The following is a 17,024-nucleotide window of genomic DNA, read 5'->3' as shown; positions in this document are numbered from 1 at the left end:
CTGGATTGGAATTTCACTACTCAACTTAAAAATGTTTTGATATCAGATCAGTCTCTACTACCAGTCTGTTGGATTCAGAATATTCATAGTAGCTGAAAATTATAACCTGATAGCTTTTATGATGGCATCATACATCTGTCCGCCCATATTGTGTCTATATCTTATAGTTGATGTATATCAAGTACAACAACAATTCAATTCAAATAGTTATAAATGTGATGATTCTTTTCGTGCTAGGCCTAAATTGGCTCACCTTCAAGGGGACAATTCATTCCCTTCATTTAAGGCCTGCTTGAAAAGACATAGAATACCCCTATAAATGCTGCGGCCCGCGGCCTAATCAGAAACTAGGAAAAGGCCCGCGAGCACATTTGGACTTGAGACCTCTGACCTTACATATATGGTACAGTTGGTACACGACCGATATAACTCGAGGTTGAAAACTGCTTACCTGTATTAAATGTGTAGGAGGTCTGCTAGGTTGTGAAATGATCAATTGAACCTGCAAACCACTCTTGCATCTACGCTTTAGGCTTTAAGAATCAACAGGGTGCGTGTGTGTTGGAGCCGTACGCGATGACGTAGTGGGTATACGTCTGAATTAATGGGGATAACAGAAGACGTGTTGCTTGTAGACTGGAGTTACGCAGTCGGCCCGCATGAGCTAGCCGTGATCAACGTGACGGTGCGCGATCGACACCCTGCGGTGGATGTACTTGCTCGGTGTTCGCTTCTTGGTTCGGAGGGGTTTACGACACGATTTACATTTCGGGGGGCGAGTAGAATGCAATCACGTTGATGAATGCAACTAAAGGCGGCATATAGTTCCCAACACTGGTTATGATATCAAGTAGATTATCCAGGCAATTTGCAGTCAACTTGCAAAGCTAATCAAAACTTAGATTGGCTTGACCGCTAATTTGGGAACTTGGTGGTTTAAATATCAGTTACAACCAATGTTCCCTCTAAGCTGCGCATGTGCGCAGATACGCAGTGCTGAAACGGTCTCTACGCACGGAAAATGTAAGCTGCATTGATTATTGTGAAAAGAAGGCGACTGATAGACCAAAGGCGATCACAGTAGGGATTCCTGCCTCCAATCGGCTAGGCTGGCGCAAAACAGATTTTACGCAAAAGTCGTTAAAAACCTAAACCAGGAAAGTATTATGAGTGTAATACAGTGCAAGCATGCGTTTCTACAAGCCAACAACAAGAGTCAAATAATTACAAATTCGTGTTCGGAATTATGGGACAGCAGAGACGTTTTCGTACTTTATAACATTCTGAAGTAAAGCACCGCACAGGCGCACATCGCAGAATTCGGCAACTGCAAAATGACGTAACAAACGGCGCAACGCCGTTTCCTAGGTACCGGCTTCAGATGCGTCACTAATCATTGATTTACTGATTGACAGTGAATCGGCATCCGTGGGGTGCATGATGGGATATGGTCTGATTACTTATTCAGTAATTACATGATAATTTGACCACGGGCTGAGGAATCGACCCTAAGCTTCCCAGTAATCTATGGTATGTCGTCATATACTGTGCACGGGTTTATTGTGACGACACAGAGGGTCGCACAAAATTACGATTCACCGTTTATAGTACTTGCGGTAACAGGCGCCCACTTATGTCGCTAGTAGTTATGTAGATCGGTCGCATGGTGCCATGGGGCTCTTATGGGCGGGGTGGTGACGCGCCTGAAAATCGGGGGTGGTGATGCGCCTTTTTAGACCCCCCTTGCGGCGGTGATGCGCCATGTGTTCTTATGGGTGCGGTCGTGATTCGCCTTTTCGGCTATAGGCTGCGGCGGTGACGCGCCAGAAAACCCGGGGTGGTGACTCGCCTTTTTTGCTATAGGTGGTGGCGGTGAGTCGTATTTCATGTATTCTTACAGGGTCTCTGCTGATTCACCACGTATTCTTATGGGCGTGGCGGTGATTCGTACTTTCGAGTATAGGCATCTCTCGCGTGGTGTTGAATATGTACGAGTCACCAACAATAACCGCGCAAACGGAAACGCTGTTTGTTGTGAGGATTAAGCAGTGCGACCTATATTTCGAATGACCTGCGCGCTGAATTGTTGCCCATACAGCTGTGTGCTACTATCGCTTGTTACACTAATCCATTCAGTACAAAATAGTTTGATCGTAAATTATTATATATGATGTCGTGGTTTAGTCGTACCAAATGACCGATCGTGTTCTCTTTCCTCGCTATTGATTGCTACCTGAATAATACTTTCGGAATATTCCGCTGTTTCGCGCCTACAGAATAGTCTGCTGTTCACAGTCGCAACTTCATCGCGATAGCGCAATTTTCACACCTCGATCAGTAGAACAACACCGCGCTAACCCAGTTGTCGAAACACATAGGTCATACATTGTACGTGAAAATGAAATATTGTATTGTGGTATACAAATATGCAAACTATTCTTTCAATTCGACAAGTCTAGTTAACTGATCGATTTTCAAGCTGCCGACACAGTTTTTAACACGAGTGAGTTGATATTTCTTCCCGGGTACGAGCGAGGCTTTGTTCCATTGATCCAAAACCACCTCGCCAGTATCATCCTTCAATGTAAAACCGTATAATTTCAACTCCTTTCCGGCACCAGAATTGACCATCTTCTCCTCTCGAGAAACACAAGTAGCGGCGATCGAGACGTATTCATCTTTATTTCCGTATACCGATTCACAGGTCAATAATGGGTATTCTTCAGTCGTATGTCTCGATTTTCCATGCAGAGTTACTGACGAAGCCCGACCAAGTAATACAGCGGGTTTTCCAGTAAATTTATCGATTTGAACCCAACCGGATTTGACCATGAGTTTTTTTCGTTTGGTGAATGCTTTCTCAATGTTCCCGAACAAATCACGATTGAAACACGTGAAAGATATCTCTTCGTTATTGTCATCGATGAATATACCTTTGAGATATTGGCTAACGCCACCTCTTTTGGGTGATGAGACGAATTTGACGCCGACGTGAAAATTTGAAGTCACGGCGTTGAATGTTATTGTGGTGTACTTCTATATATTTTGTGCGACTTTAATTTATTTGTATATACTGTATGTTTGATGTGATTTATTTGTATTGTGTGTTCATGTATCATTTGTTTTCCAGATGGATAACACTATTACCTATCTAAAGTCTGTCATGTCGTTAGATTTTAATGGTTTACATGTAGAGATGATTACCTTGGAGCGGGAATTACCACAGTTCATGATTCTTGGTTCTACCAAACAACTCCCAACGTCGATGATATCCGATTGATGAAAAGCAGACCACCAAAACTTGTGATCCGTGGTAAGGTCTATAGTTTGGTATAGTAACACTGTTAGATTTTAAAGCGCTATGAATCCTTTCGTATTATGAATCCTCTTATGTGATTTATTATTTTACAGATTGGAATCAGCTGCTTGACAACCTGAATAAAGCGTTCGTAACACTACAACTTCCACTGACGAAATTACGAGGGATAGATGAAGATTTCATAACCCGTGGAAAATTGTTAAATCGAACTCTACGGGGATTATATATTCCACTAGAACAAGACGACTACAACAGTGGATATTCCCAACCTTGTTGATATATAAACACATACACTTTATCGAGTTTTCAATAAACAACAAACGATGGAATTGATCCACCCATTCGCGTGTATTGTGAGTGGTCCTTCAAGAAGTGGGAAGACTACTTTTGTTGCAAAGCTGATCAGGCATGCCACATCAATGATTAAACCAAGTGTATCCAGGGTCGTATATTGTTACAATAATTATCAGGAAGTTTTCAAGACGATGCATAATGTAGAATTTCACGCCGGTCTAGATATTTTAGAAGAGTTGAAGGTTTGCTCTGAAGACACCTTGATTATAGTGGATGATTTCATGACTGAGACCGCGAAAATTGCAGACTACTTTACAAGATTTTCTCATCATTCAGCCAAATCAATTTGCTATATCACGCAGAACCTGTACCACAAGGGTAAAGGAGCACGTGACTTGAGTCTCTCAAGCTCGTATATGGTGATTTTCAAGAATCCGCGCGACCAACAGCAGATCAGTTTTCTTGGTCGACAAATGTACCCAAACTCTAGATTTTTAACAGAGGCTTATCGTGACGCTGCTAGACAACCTCATAGTTATTTATTCCTCGATCTCACACAAGAAGCACCTGAAAATCGCCGAGTTATGACCAATATATTTCCTGGTGAAACCATGGTGGTTTATAGCCCACTGGTATAAATAGCCAAGCGCGGAGACGACTTTAAACTCAAAATGACCAAGGTACCAGCTCGGACACGGCGGCATATACCCACACTAGAGTTCCTACATAAAAGTAAACCCGAGATACGCAAGCAAATTATATCGGGAGCCAGCAAAGAATTGATCGAGTGTATATGTGATTGTACAAAGAACATTTTAAACGGCAACATCCCTCTTTCAAAGTATAAAAGAAAGCGACTATCAGTTCATAAATGTAGTTTACGTCGACTTGTCAGGAAAGACATCCCTATTCGACATAAAAAACGTATGGTCAATCAGAATGGGGGTATGTTTATGACTCTATTATCAAGCATCCTACCCGTCGTCACTGGTTTACTCGGTAATCTTTTCAAAAAATGACTTCTTTTAAAAAAATCTTCATAAATCCGAGCCCGATCAACGGAGCTGACGTTCAGAAATTGGATTTGGATATCGACAAATGTATGAGTGACATATTACAGATGAACATACCCCAAGAACGAAAATTAGCCTTATATAACGACGCACTAAATCGTTATCAAACAAAACACGACACATTGAATCAACCGATGAAAATCGATATATCAGAACAAAGGAATCTATTTTCGGCTAGTGAGTTGGACGCACTGCGACGCCTGATCAAGGGTGAACCATCAAGGATTCCTAAACCCCACTCACCAGCACCGAGTACCCAACGAAGCAAAGTAAAGACTCAACATGCCAAGACGAAAAGCGGTCGTACACCCAAGACCCCGAGACGATACGGATGGGAGCCATACTAAGTATTTCACACCAGGGCTACCTGGTAGTTACCGCGGTGCATACGTATTCTCTAGAGGGCGGAATAGAACCAAAGTCAAGGAGTTTCTTTCGAGCAAGGACGCGTACACAAAACATTTTCCATATCGAAAGAAATTTAAGAGACCTAGAGTGATTACGTCGGGTCTTGGTGTTCAGTATCAAACCGATCTCATGCATATGCAAAATCTTTCAAAAGAAAACGATAATTTTAAATATGTGTTGGTGACGATCGATTGTTTCAGCCGATTTTTATATCTGCATCCACTCAAGAACAAAACCTCGCAAGGTATTATTCGTGGATTCAAGGAAATATTTAAGGATCGTATACCTCATGTTATTCAAAGTGATCAGGGTTCTGAGTTTACTAATCGTGCGTTTCAGACTTTCTTAAAAGAGAACAATGTGCGACATTTTCATACAAATAGTGAACTGAAAGCATCGATATGCGAGCGTGTTATTCGTACTGTGAAGCAAGTGTTATACCGTTATTTCACGCATAATAAGACTTTGAATTATGTCAATGTCCTGTCCGAGATATGCCAGGGGTATAACACTACTTTTCACGTGGCTATAGGGTGTCCTCCAGCGGATGTTGATTATTCAAATCAAGAACAAATTTTCCATAGGTTATACGGCGACATGACCCCTAAAAAACCCAAACTAACTATCGGTACACCAGTCAGGATTTCGAAATCACGTGGTAATTTTGTAAAAAGTGCCTTGGCGAGTTGGACCGAAGAAATCTTTTTCGTATCTCAATGTCGTAAAGGTGACCCTCCTACTTATCAGTTGAAAGACTACCACGGTGAAGTTATAGACGGTAGATTCCAACGTGAAGAATTACAACCAATAACTAAAAATAATAATATTTATAATATCGAGAAAATCCTGTCTACTCGCAAGAAAGGAAAGAAAACGCAATATCTTGTAAAATGGTTGGGTTACCCATCTAAATTTAATTCCTGGGTCTCGGATTTGTATAAATAGACGCTGAAAATGTTGTTCAACCAAACTATGGATTCTGATTCCGCCTCATCTCGCGTGGGTCAAGTCTCGAACAGTCTGAAAAACCAGATTGTGTTTATTGTACAGATTTGTATGTTAGTGTGTGTAATCGTGTTTTCGTTATATCAAATTTCTGTCGGGGTGGATCGTGAAATATATTTAACGCTACTGTCTTCTTCACTTGGATATTTATTACCGAATCCATCACCTCACCGTATATGTTGAAAGAAACAATAAAATGTTGTTGACTCTACCTTCGAATGCGAGTTTGGATAAATTTCCGAATACTAGCACAGATTTTCAAACGGAACTTTACAAAGAATTAGAAATGAGTCGCCATGAGCTAGGATTATGTGAGCTGACCTTCCCCCATGATTTCCAGCCGCGAATTGAAGTGACAGCGAAAAGTATAGGTTTTGGATTTGTCGATGCGAATGGATACACCGAACGGTATTATATTCCCGAAGGTTCGTATTACAGCATCGGTGAAATGTTAGAATCGTACGAGAAATATTACACGGGGGACATTTTCATTTTACAAGGATTCGGTGACTTTAGAATCACATTCAGAAGATTAGTCACGAGTAAAAAAAGACACAAGCGAGCTGCATCCATAAATACCGATATCGCAGACTCTAGCGTCAAACACATACCCCATACCGCGCATGATTCACCCGAGCCTTACGGACTGATACCACTTGGTTCTGTGTTGGACACAATAACATTTAGACGCGTTGTGTCTCGTCGCCGCGGAGTGGTAGAATTTATATTTACACCTGGGATAAAGCTGGAACGGATTGATAAGGTTTATGTGTATTGTGATCTGATACAACCAAGACCACACGGTAACAAACTGCAACAACTTTTACGGGTGGTTACTGTAACCGCTAAACCGAATGAAAACCAAATCAACATATTCCCAAAACCATACTTCTTTGCTTTAGCGAGAAACAATTTTAGAACGATACGAATTTATCTACGTGACGCAGCTGGCAACCCTATTAAATTTCGAAAAGCACCAGTGACAGTAACCCTACGCTTCCGTCGTAGAGCTGTTGATTCAATATGAGTTACATCACGTTGTCTGGCACCAAAGGCGAATTCTCGGTGGTGTTACCGAATGAAATTATTTGTAATGAGCTTGCGTTGGTGGATATGAGTTTTGTCAGTGAATCTCTTGATCGAATTATAATCAATCGTGATCAAGCACTCTGGGAGCTACATAATGAGAAAGATCGAATAGTAGAAGCGTACCTAACACCACTTGGGAATTATGCAAACAACCTCGAGTTGACGCGAAGAATATTATCTGAAAGTTTCAAACACTGTTTCACCGAAAGAATCAACGATGAACTTTTCCGAATTCGTTACTCGAAACGTATCACACTCCACCCCACAGATATATTCACGAATTATTTCAGTGTAGTTGATCAAGTGTCGACACCAGTATGTAATGTCACGTCGATCAAACCTAAACCAACTCAACCCCACCTCAGATATCTTTTTGTGTATATGAATGTACTACGACATCATCCGGTGGGTGATTACATGAGTCAATTGCTTCGTGTGATCCAAGTAAATAACGAGACGTGTATGAGACAAGAAGTTGTATATGAAAAACCGTTTTATTTCCCAGTGTCGATTAACCACGTCCGCGATATAAAAATCACCATCCGGGACCAATGCGGTCAGTTAGTACATGATATAGAGACCACATTGACACTCCACGCACGATGAAAATAGTGACGTTAACCACCTCTATGCTTGGTGTTGATTTTGAACACAGACTACTCACCATCAACAACATCCCGACGAGATATTGTGAATTAGCCCTCATGGAGATCGATTTCACTTTAACCGAACCGGCGATTGGTCAATATTTGTTTGTGTATTGCGATATTATTCACCCTCACTTACTTGGAGATACGTTAGCGCGTTTATTACGAGTTATACCGCTGACACCTGGTGATGTCACGCATAATTGGGTAGCGACAAATCCGTATTATTTCCCTGTTTCAAAAGATGTTGTAGATTCTGTATGTCTTTACCTCAGGGATGAGTTTGGGGAGCCTATAAATATAATAAGTCGTTCATTGCAAGCTACATTTAACATTAGGAAGCGATTATGAAAGTTGTTTTCACGTGTGATCATCATTCTGTCCATCGTCATTATAACCAGACAGGCGATGGTTATGGATATTTTAGTGGTGGAGTTCAAGCCGGTTCCGGTATCGGGAGTTTGTTTAAATCACTCGGTCGTTTAGTGACACCTATTGCGAAATACGCCGGTGGTCAATTGTTACGGACTGGAGGTGAAATAGCGAGAGATCTATTACGGGGTAACTCGATCAAGTCTAGTGTTGTCAAGAGAAGTAAACAAGCTGGCGGTCGAGTGATTGATAAAATTTTAACCCCGAAAGCTATAAAAAGGAAAAAAACAAAGTCAAAGAACACTTCATCCAAACGTCGTCGTAAACAACAGGATATATTCGACTAAGAACTATGTTGATGCACGCGGGTTCCAGAGAATGTCATAACTCGGGATTAAACATATTTAGTATACCCCACACACAAACCAGTATTGAGGAATCGCAATATGTCGTCGTCAAACCCCATAGTTTAGGTAATGTCATGGAAGTACAATTACCAAGGACGGATCGATATATGGATCTACAAAACACGTTCTTGAGATTACGTTTGAAGCTCACTAAACGTGATGGAACTGATTTAGCAAACGATACACAAGTGGGCCTGGTCAATAACATGTTGGATTCTCTTTTCAAACAAATCGATGTAACTATTTCAAATGAGGTTATCACAAATTCGGATAATTGTCATGCGTACAAAGCTTATATCTCTCGGTTGTTGAATGATACACATGGTGCCTCGGAGAGTTTTGTGCAAGGACAAGGTTTTTATAAAGATGTCGCTGGATCTATGGATGTTCTTGGTGCAGCGAATACTGGATATGTTAAACGAAAAGACCTTACAAAAAACAGCACTCCGTTAGAGTTGATCGGAAAAATTCGAATGGGTCTTTTTGAACAGTCTAGATGTATGTTGGATAATGTCGACATGAAATTAAAATTTACACGTAACGAAGATAATTTCTGTCTGCTTGGTGATGCGGAAGATGTACAAATTGTTTTACTCGAAATGGAGGTGTATGTCAAACAGATGAAGATCGCTGAAAGTGTAAGCTTAGCACACAAGTCTGTATTACAGAAGAATACTGCCAAGTACCCCTGGATACGCTTACAAATGTCGACTCATACATTCGCCGCGGGCTTGTCGAAAATTGATAGAGAGTTAGTTAGCGGCACCATGCCAAAGAAGATCGTAATTGGTTTAGTCGAGACCACGACATTTAACGGTGTTCGAACCAAAAACCCATTCAACTTTAAACACTTTGATGTTCAAAATCTTTCTTTAAGTGTGGATGGGCGTCAAATTAACGGACGCGAATTTCATTTCGATTTTGATAAACACGGCGGACTGGAAGGTTATATGACACTATTCTCCCAGACAGGTCGCTGGGAATCCGAGGCACCTTTAAATATTTCACGCAAAGATTATGTCAACGGATACACTCTTTTTGTGTTTGATTTGACACCCGATAATAGTTTGGGATGTTATCAACTTCATAAGACAGGAACTGTGCATCTGGTTTTGACTACGTCGAAGCCTTTACCAACCTCCGTAACCTTGTTATGTTTGAAGGAGTTTCAACATCTTCTACAGCTGAATCAAAAAAGACAAGTCGTCGAAATATGAATACGTCTGAGATCGATGATATTCTCTATAACCACCCTGACACACAAAGTCTATATCTAGGAACTTATCCAGTAGATCAGTTACCGAAGAAACCAACTAGCGGAAAATTCGCTATCACCATTAATTACGACGAATCGAGTTTGCCTGGATCTCACTGGGTGTCTATATACAGAGATGACGATACTCATTTTCATGATTCGCTAGGCTTCGGACCACTAAAACCTCAGATAATCGAATTCCTGGAGTCGGATGAATTTTCAGTGACTGGGAAACAGTTACAGAGTAAAACTTCAGATGTGTGTGGAGATCATGCTATCGCATTCTTGATAAAAAGAGCTCAAGGGTTTTCAACCGAGGAATACTTGGATAATTTTGGCGATGATAAAAAAGTGAATGATACGATTGTACGTGTTTTTGTGAAGAGTTTGATTTCAGAGTAATAAACGAATGTGTAAATGTGTATACTTGTGATTCTTGTTGTGGTTGTGAACAGCAGACTATTCTGTAGGCGCGAAACAGCGGAATATTCCGAAAGTATTATTCAGGTAGCAATCAATAGCGAGGAAAGAGAACACGATCGGTCATTTGGTACGACTAAACCACGACATCATATATAATAATTTACGATCAAACTATTTTGTACTGAATGGATTAGTGTAACAAGCGATAGTAGCACACAGCTGTATGGGCAACAATTCAGCGCGCAGGTCATTCGAAATATAGGTCGCACTGCTTAATCCTCACAACAAACAGCGTTTCCGTTTGCGCGGTTATTGTTGGTGACTCGTACATATTCAACACCACGCGAGAGATGCCTATACTCGAAAGTACGAATCACCGCCACGCCCATAAGAACACGTGGTGAATCAGCAGAGACCCTGTAAGAATACATGAAATACGACTCACCGCCACCACCTATAGCAAAAAAGGCGAGTCACCACCCCGGGTTTTCTGGCGCGTCACCGCCGCAGCCTATAGCCGAAAAGGCGAATCACGACCGCACCCATAAGAACACATGGCGCATCACCGCCGCAAGGGGGGTCTAAAAAGGCGCATCACCACCCCCGATTTTCAGGCGCGTCACCACCCCGCCCATAAGAGCCCCATGGCACCATGCGACCGATCTACATAACTACTGTCGCTACAAGTGTTTTGGCTAGATGCTTGCCTGTGTGGCAAACGTTGAGTGAATACTAGCTAATTCTGCTTAGCACTGTTTATACTGACCGCTTTTATTTTGGCAAAACGGATGGGTAGTTTTTTACCTACTGACCAAGCCAAATAACAAAGAAGTGCGATTCGTTTAACATGGAATGGTTGTCGGAGCATGTGAAAACGGAAGACAAAACTATAAAATAAGATGAGATTTGGTATGCTCCGCAAAATATGTCGAGAAGCCAAGACAGCAAACGAATTTTCGGATGGTCAAATGAGGACAGCATGGGGGTCACGAATTGGCATCCTGTAACGAAGTCATTGGACCAGCAGTACCAGATTCGGTGAAGATCATCAACATTCAAGTGGCCCACGCAATCGTTCGTAAATCTTCCTGGCCTTTGTGCAAGAAACTAGCGGCCCCGGAGAGGGCCAGTCACAAGGTACTTCTGTCTTTTCGGAGTACTCAAGTGGTTTTCCTCTACTTCTGGTACTTACCAAGTAGGTCTGATTTTCTCTACTCCTGCTTCTTAATATTTAGTGATCTGCTTGCTATTTTTAGTTTGTCAAGTAAAAGTAGTTCCATCTTCCAACCAGGAAGACAGCCTGAGGAATCTCGGAGCTGTTTTCACGGAATATTTCGTGTTACGATGGTTGATATACGCTGTTCTTTCGAATTCTCTACTCGTTGCTGACGATTACCCCTGACGAAAAATATTCGGGTCCATTTCAATATGAATATACTGTTCAATTGTATATTCATAAAAGTTCGTCACGCTTCGCGCGCGGTGGATACGGAGTTGCCAGTGTGATTTCACGGAAGTATCGGTAAATATGCAATTTAGGTGGAGGGTTGGCGTGGTTCCGTTTACACCACATTGTTGCCCTTCGCCCATTTGAAATAATTCCCCACAGTACATATGGCTTATCATAACGTTTGAAACTGATGTTTCGAAATCTAGCATTTTCTTTTCATATCGTAATCTAGTATGTCCAGTGGCGGCTCGTCCTATAGGGCAACTGGGACATTGCCCCACCTAATATTCTGTTCAATAACTATTCTTTACCATTTATAGACGCACACCAATCTATATATACCGAAATCACAGCGAAAATCGTCTTCTTGTCCTTTCGCTTGTAAATGCCCATACATAGCGAAGTCTTTGCGAAAATCGAATTCTCTTCCGTGTTTTCGCTTTGCGAATGCCTAGCCGGGGCATGCCCCGGTAGCGCTCATAACAAGCTTTCACTGTCTATTCTCTCAAAGCCGCGCACAATAAAGAAACGGTGATTTACCCTCTCCTATTCGTAAAATGGCCGAGCAACCGGAGCAAATATGCCTGGTCGCCCCTAGGGTGTGATGTAACAATCGTATCTGTATCTGAACTCGATTACCGTAATATGCGTTTAGTCGACTTTGCTGGTATAGGTCGATTTTGATGGTGTTTCACACCATGAAAACTCTTGAAATTTGGTATGTCATGTCGTGATGGTGGTGTTTAACACTGCCACAGATTTCAGGGTTTCTACTTAAAGTTTAGGGTGGAAATTCAGTTTCCGAAGTAGAGTGTGTGCTGATCCGTCATGTATCGCAAACAGATTTTACTCAAAAGCCGGTATTGGTATCCATTGATTTTGACGATGTTCAATACTGAGATCGGTTATGAAATTTGGCACGGTAAGTCTTAATGATTGGTATCGAACGCTGTACCAAGTTTCAAGTTTGTCACTGAACTGTGTTTGTGGTGATTTCGTTTCCTAATTCGAGTGGGAGCTGACTCGTCATTTATCGCTAACAGAATATACGCAAAGCCGGTATTGGTATCTATTGATTTTAACGATGCTCCTTACCTAGATCCGTCGTAGGCTTTGGCGTGGTATGTCTTGGTTTTAGTATCGAACGCTGTGCCAAGTCTCAAGGTTGACACTCGGTGATTAGGGCGTTGATTTCGTTATCAAGGTCGGGTATGGTAGAGATGTGCTCCGATCTGACACTTTAGCATACAACGCATTGCGGATTTCACGCAAAAGCCGGTGTATCTGCGGTAACGTTAACTGAGATGATGACATCAGTCTCAGTTTGCATTCAAATATTTACTTTGATATTACATTCTCCAATGTCAATTTCACCGTGAAATTGTGGCCTTCAAGCCATTTTCTCAAAACCCCTGCTGTCAAGCGCGATAGCTATTTCGTTTTCGATGGCGGCTAACAGCTGATCACTTGATCAGCATATTCCTCAGTAAATTTTGCGCAAAATTCGGTGTTGGTCTGCTCGCATTAATTTTGACAGTGTACCATGCCGAAAAGGGCCATGACACCACTGATCGATGATGTCATGTAACAGTGTACTAAGTTTAAAGCTTTCATCCACGTATTTATTCGGTAATATATTTTCCAAAGGCGATTTCGCAGCAGACCTATAGACAGTAATAAAGCCGTATGTGTCGTGTTACAGTCCCCAGTTTCAAGGCCAAAATCTCCTATGCTGTACCGAGACCGAATTTCCGAGGCTGCTATTCTTAGTTCTTCAGAATGATGTTTTGGATTCAATATGACAAGCCCAATCTATGAGATAACAATTGCGTATCTGTCCGAACTCGTTGACCCTTCCAGTCATTTCCAGGTCTGGTGCGAACATGAACCGTGTTGAATCTTTGTTCCGTACGCCGTTTACGCAGTTACCACACTTCAAGTCACAACTCACCGGCGGACCCTCGTGGCACATACGTTGGAATCACTGTTGCCGGCAAATTCATGTTACCGTACCATCATTAAGTTACTTGTTTGCGTTGGAAAAAGCCATTGTGACGTCATCTTAATGAAAAGTCGCTTGCAGCCCTTGCCCCACCACCCGATATTGTCACGAGCCGCCACTGAGTATGTCCATGGCGTGTCCTAATATGGAAGAGCGGAATTTGACTTTTTTTAGTTTTGGAGCTGTTTTAGTGTACCACTTTTGAAACTTTCTGGACTAAGACATGAGATACATATTCTGCTTTTAGAAGTAGTAGTTATATTTCACTTTCAATTCCCAGTATCATATATTTTGAGTTATAATTATTATCAGTTCTTTTGTACGGATAACATACATGTTGAAGTATAAAATCAAGAGTAGTAATGCCTTTAATTTCTGGAAATAAGGCTACACAATATGGCATTTTTACGGTCCACCATGTTCTATATTAACGTTTACTAATCGTGCAGGGTGTTTACGCCGTATCCGATACAACTTCTACGTATTGTTCTTCGACTAAGCTACCACCCTTGTAATATGGGGGATGGCGCCATACCAGGCTATATTCCAAAACGTGTCGTTCGAGAAAACAGAGGGTTGGCATCGTATTTCTTATCAATACGATTATTTTCATCCCATGATGTGGACGAGTGCTTATACTTTCGAAAATTGGATACCTGCCAGTATGCGGCAATAAGAATCAAGCTCGTCAACTATCGCATAGCTCAATTTGCACCTTTTATATAATCCATCCAATCAGGATCGTTTTCACAACTACTTGGTTGCTTGAGTACTTTTAAGGTCAACCGGTTCTGCTTCTGCTTCGGTAGGTTTCGGGTTGCTTATGTGGGAAGTGCTTCCACCCGTATTTGAGTGGATTTATTCGTTGCTTCTTCTGCTTCTGCTTGAGTAGCTTTCTTGACTGCTTTGACCACCTCTGCTAAACTTGCATTAATTCTGAAATTCTCTAAATACTCTGTGGCCTACCAGTGGGCCATGGCCCCACCTTTGGGAACCCCTGTACTAGACCGAGCACCTCATTTGTACGATTGATCTTGTTTTCCCCGGATTTATGCCAGTAAAGTGTGAAATTCGCATAAGATCCTATATGGCCCATTCCAAATAATAATGGTTCGATATCGGTCGTGGATATGGGTGGGTTGCAGTAAGAAGAGATGCCCCACCAAATTAATACAGACCCGTACCAGTCTGGAATTGATGGGATTATCTGATGCAATAAAAGTCAGTAACTAACGACAGCTGGGACTTCAGTATAAATCTCCTAATTACGTAGTTGATAGATACCAGAACTGGCGAGAATGCCACATATAAATGATCAATTGATCAGCCATATTAGGCCACTGGACTGGTGCAGTAATCTCCATTATTTAAGCAGTATCTTGTCTCTGTAACGGACTGGTAGTGTTTAGACTGCCAGACAAGCCGGGACAACTAAATTAATAAGGCTATAGCTGATAGGGAATTAGGACAAACGTAATAATTCGGCATCCCTGTCAAGCTAAACTTAACGGAAAAAGAATTTGAGTCAGAATGCAGTGTAACTGGAGAATAGCTCTGAAGTAGAAGCTGTATTCTTGTATTTCATTTATTATATAAACGGATTTATTATACCGATACACAAAATTTATGTTAAGTTCCAGAAAGTAAAGGACATTGTATTGTGATTGAATCGCTAAGTGTGATCCTGAAATAACATCTCGGGGACTACGGATAGTTCAATTACTCGAATGCAAGCTGCTCAATTTCCACCTTATATACAAAAATAAATTTTCGAATAAGTATAGAACATTTTTTGTCTTCAGTGAAAGTCTGTTTTACATTTATTGTCTGTTACACAAAGTGTTTATATTAAATCGCAAGGTACAAATGCAATTGGGTACGCACATTGTAGTGAATGATTTGTTTTAAAGCCACAATCATTTACGAGACTAGTGTGGTCCAATTGCGATCGCTCGTCAACCCGAAAAATCGTCATAAGAAGGAGAAGATAGTAGCAAAAAGCGGATTACATTCCCAGACCCCCTGCTCCGTGAAAAATCACCCTATTTACATTATGAAAAGTTTTGTTAATCTATTAATAGTATTTGAGTCTCCAATTTACGTATATATATTTTTCTTTTTTTTTTTAGTCCTCGCTACAGTCGGCTCCGCGAGATATTGGTGATATAACTATGAGACATCAAAGTGTTTTAAATTGCTGCTTATATATTATGTGTATATATATTATAAATTGTTTGAAATCGCGATCGTGACGGACGCACAATACATCAAAAATTTCATAAGAATATTGAATTTACTATATCTAAATCGCTAATGTAAATATATGTAGAAGACATTCTCCCATCCCTACCTCTCGGCACCCCTCTCACTCGATGGATACCAATGGCACCGCTTGGCACTTACCAAATGGTAAGAGGTGTTTTCTTTTTGAGTGTCTGACGGTTTATATTAATGGGGAAAATTAAGCCTATCAGGTGCTCACGTGATGGCGTAATGTAAGTAAATGATGAGCACGGCTCTCGGCACTTCCTATCCAGTATAACACTTTGGTTAACTATGAGAAGACCTCGTCCCCCATTCGACACGTTGTAAGTGTGCTGAAAGGAATGTGACTGTTGACATTCCCTGTAAAAAAAGGGGGAAGGCTGGGGTGGAGAGATATATTAAAGTGTGTATATACGCGCATTGCATCATAGTATAATACCCACTAAGAAAAAATCTTAAAAATGAAAACCCATTGCGAACAAAATTAAAAAATCAATAGATTCTAAAACATGTACATAATATATAAAAAATTACGAAAGCGAAAACCAAAGATAAAAGTTATATGGAGTATAAAAATCATTAAAAAAAAATAAATAATTATAAAACAATAAAAAATGCCTTTGTGGGGGGAAATAGGTTTCAAGGCTTTTACTAGGTTGCTTCATTTTGGGCGCTATCGTTGGCTGTTTATTTATTCAGCCGGTGTTGCGCTCAAATGTGAGCTGCCGAGAACTGTCACCGCACATAATACATGCAGCCGGTTGACCGCCAGAGTGCTACTGCAAAAACTCAACTCATATTGTATGTGACACGAGGAAGTAGTTTAAATGGACACGCGTCATGTGTCGTGTGTACCATGAGGAAGTAGTTGGATTGGACTTGGGCTCGGACCCTAATGAGAATGTTTGACAAACTAAAATGGTGAAAAGATATTAAAAGCGTTGCGTCGAACAAGATGGCAACAAAAAGTGCAGTATCCACAATGGATATACATCCGTACCTTGATATTAGATCC

At 41.1% G+C, this 17,024-nt stretch overlaps 1 protein-coding gene across 1 annotated transcript in view; it reads right to left on the bottom strand.

Annotated features, from left to right (window-relative positions):
- The window catches only part of LOC145442916 (lactadherin-like), a 165,478-nt gene that overhangs the window by 40,377 nt on the left and 108,077 nt on the right, over positions 1–17,024 (bottom strand). The window lies entirely within an intron of this gene.

Source organism: Botryllus schlosseri, chromosome 7 (genome assembly GCF_051294905.1).
Source record: "Botryllus schlosseri isolate E-star chromosome 7, Bs_hap1, whole genome shotgun sequence".
Taxonomy (NCBI): Eukaryota; Metazoa; Chordata; class Ascidiacea; order Stolidobranchia; family Styelidae; genus Botryllus; species Botryllus schlosseri.
The sequence above is the reverse complement of the archived record's forward strand: the minus strand, read 5'-3'. Positions and strand labels throughout refer to the sequence as shown.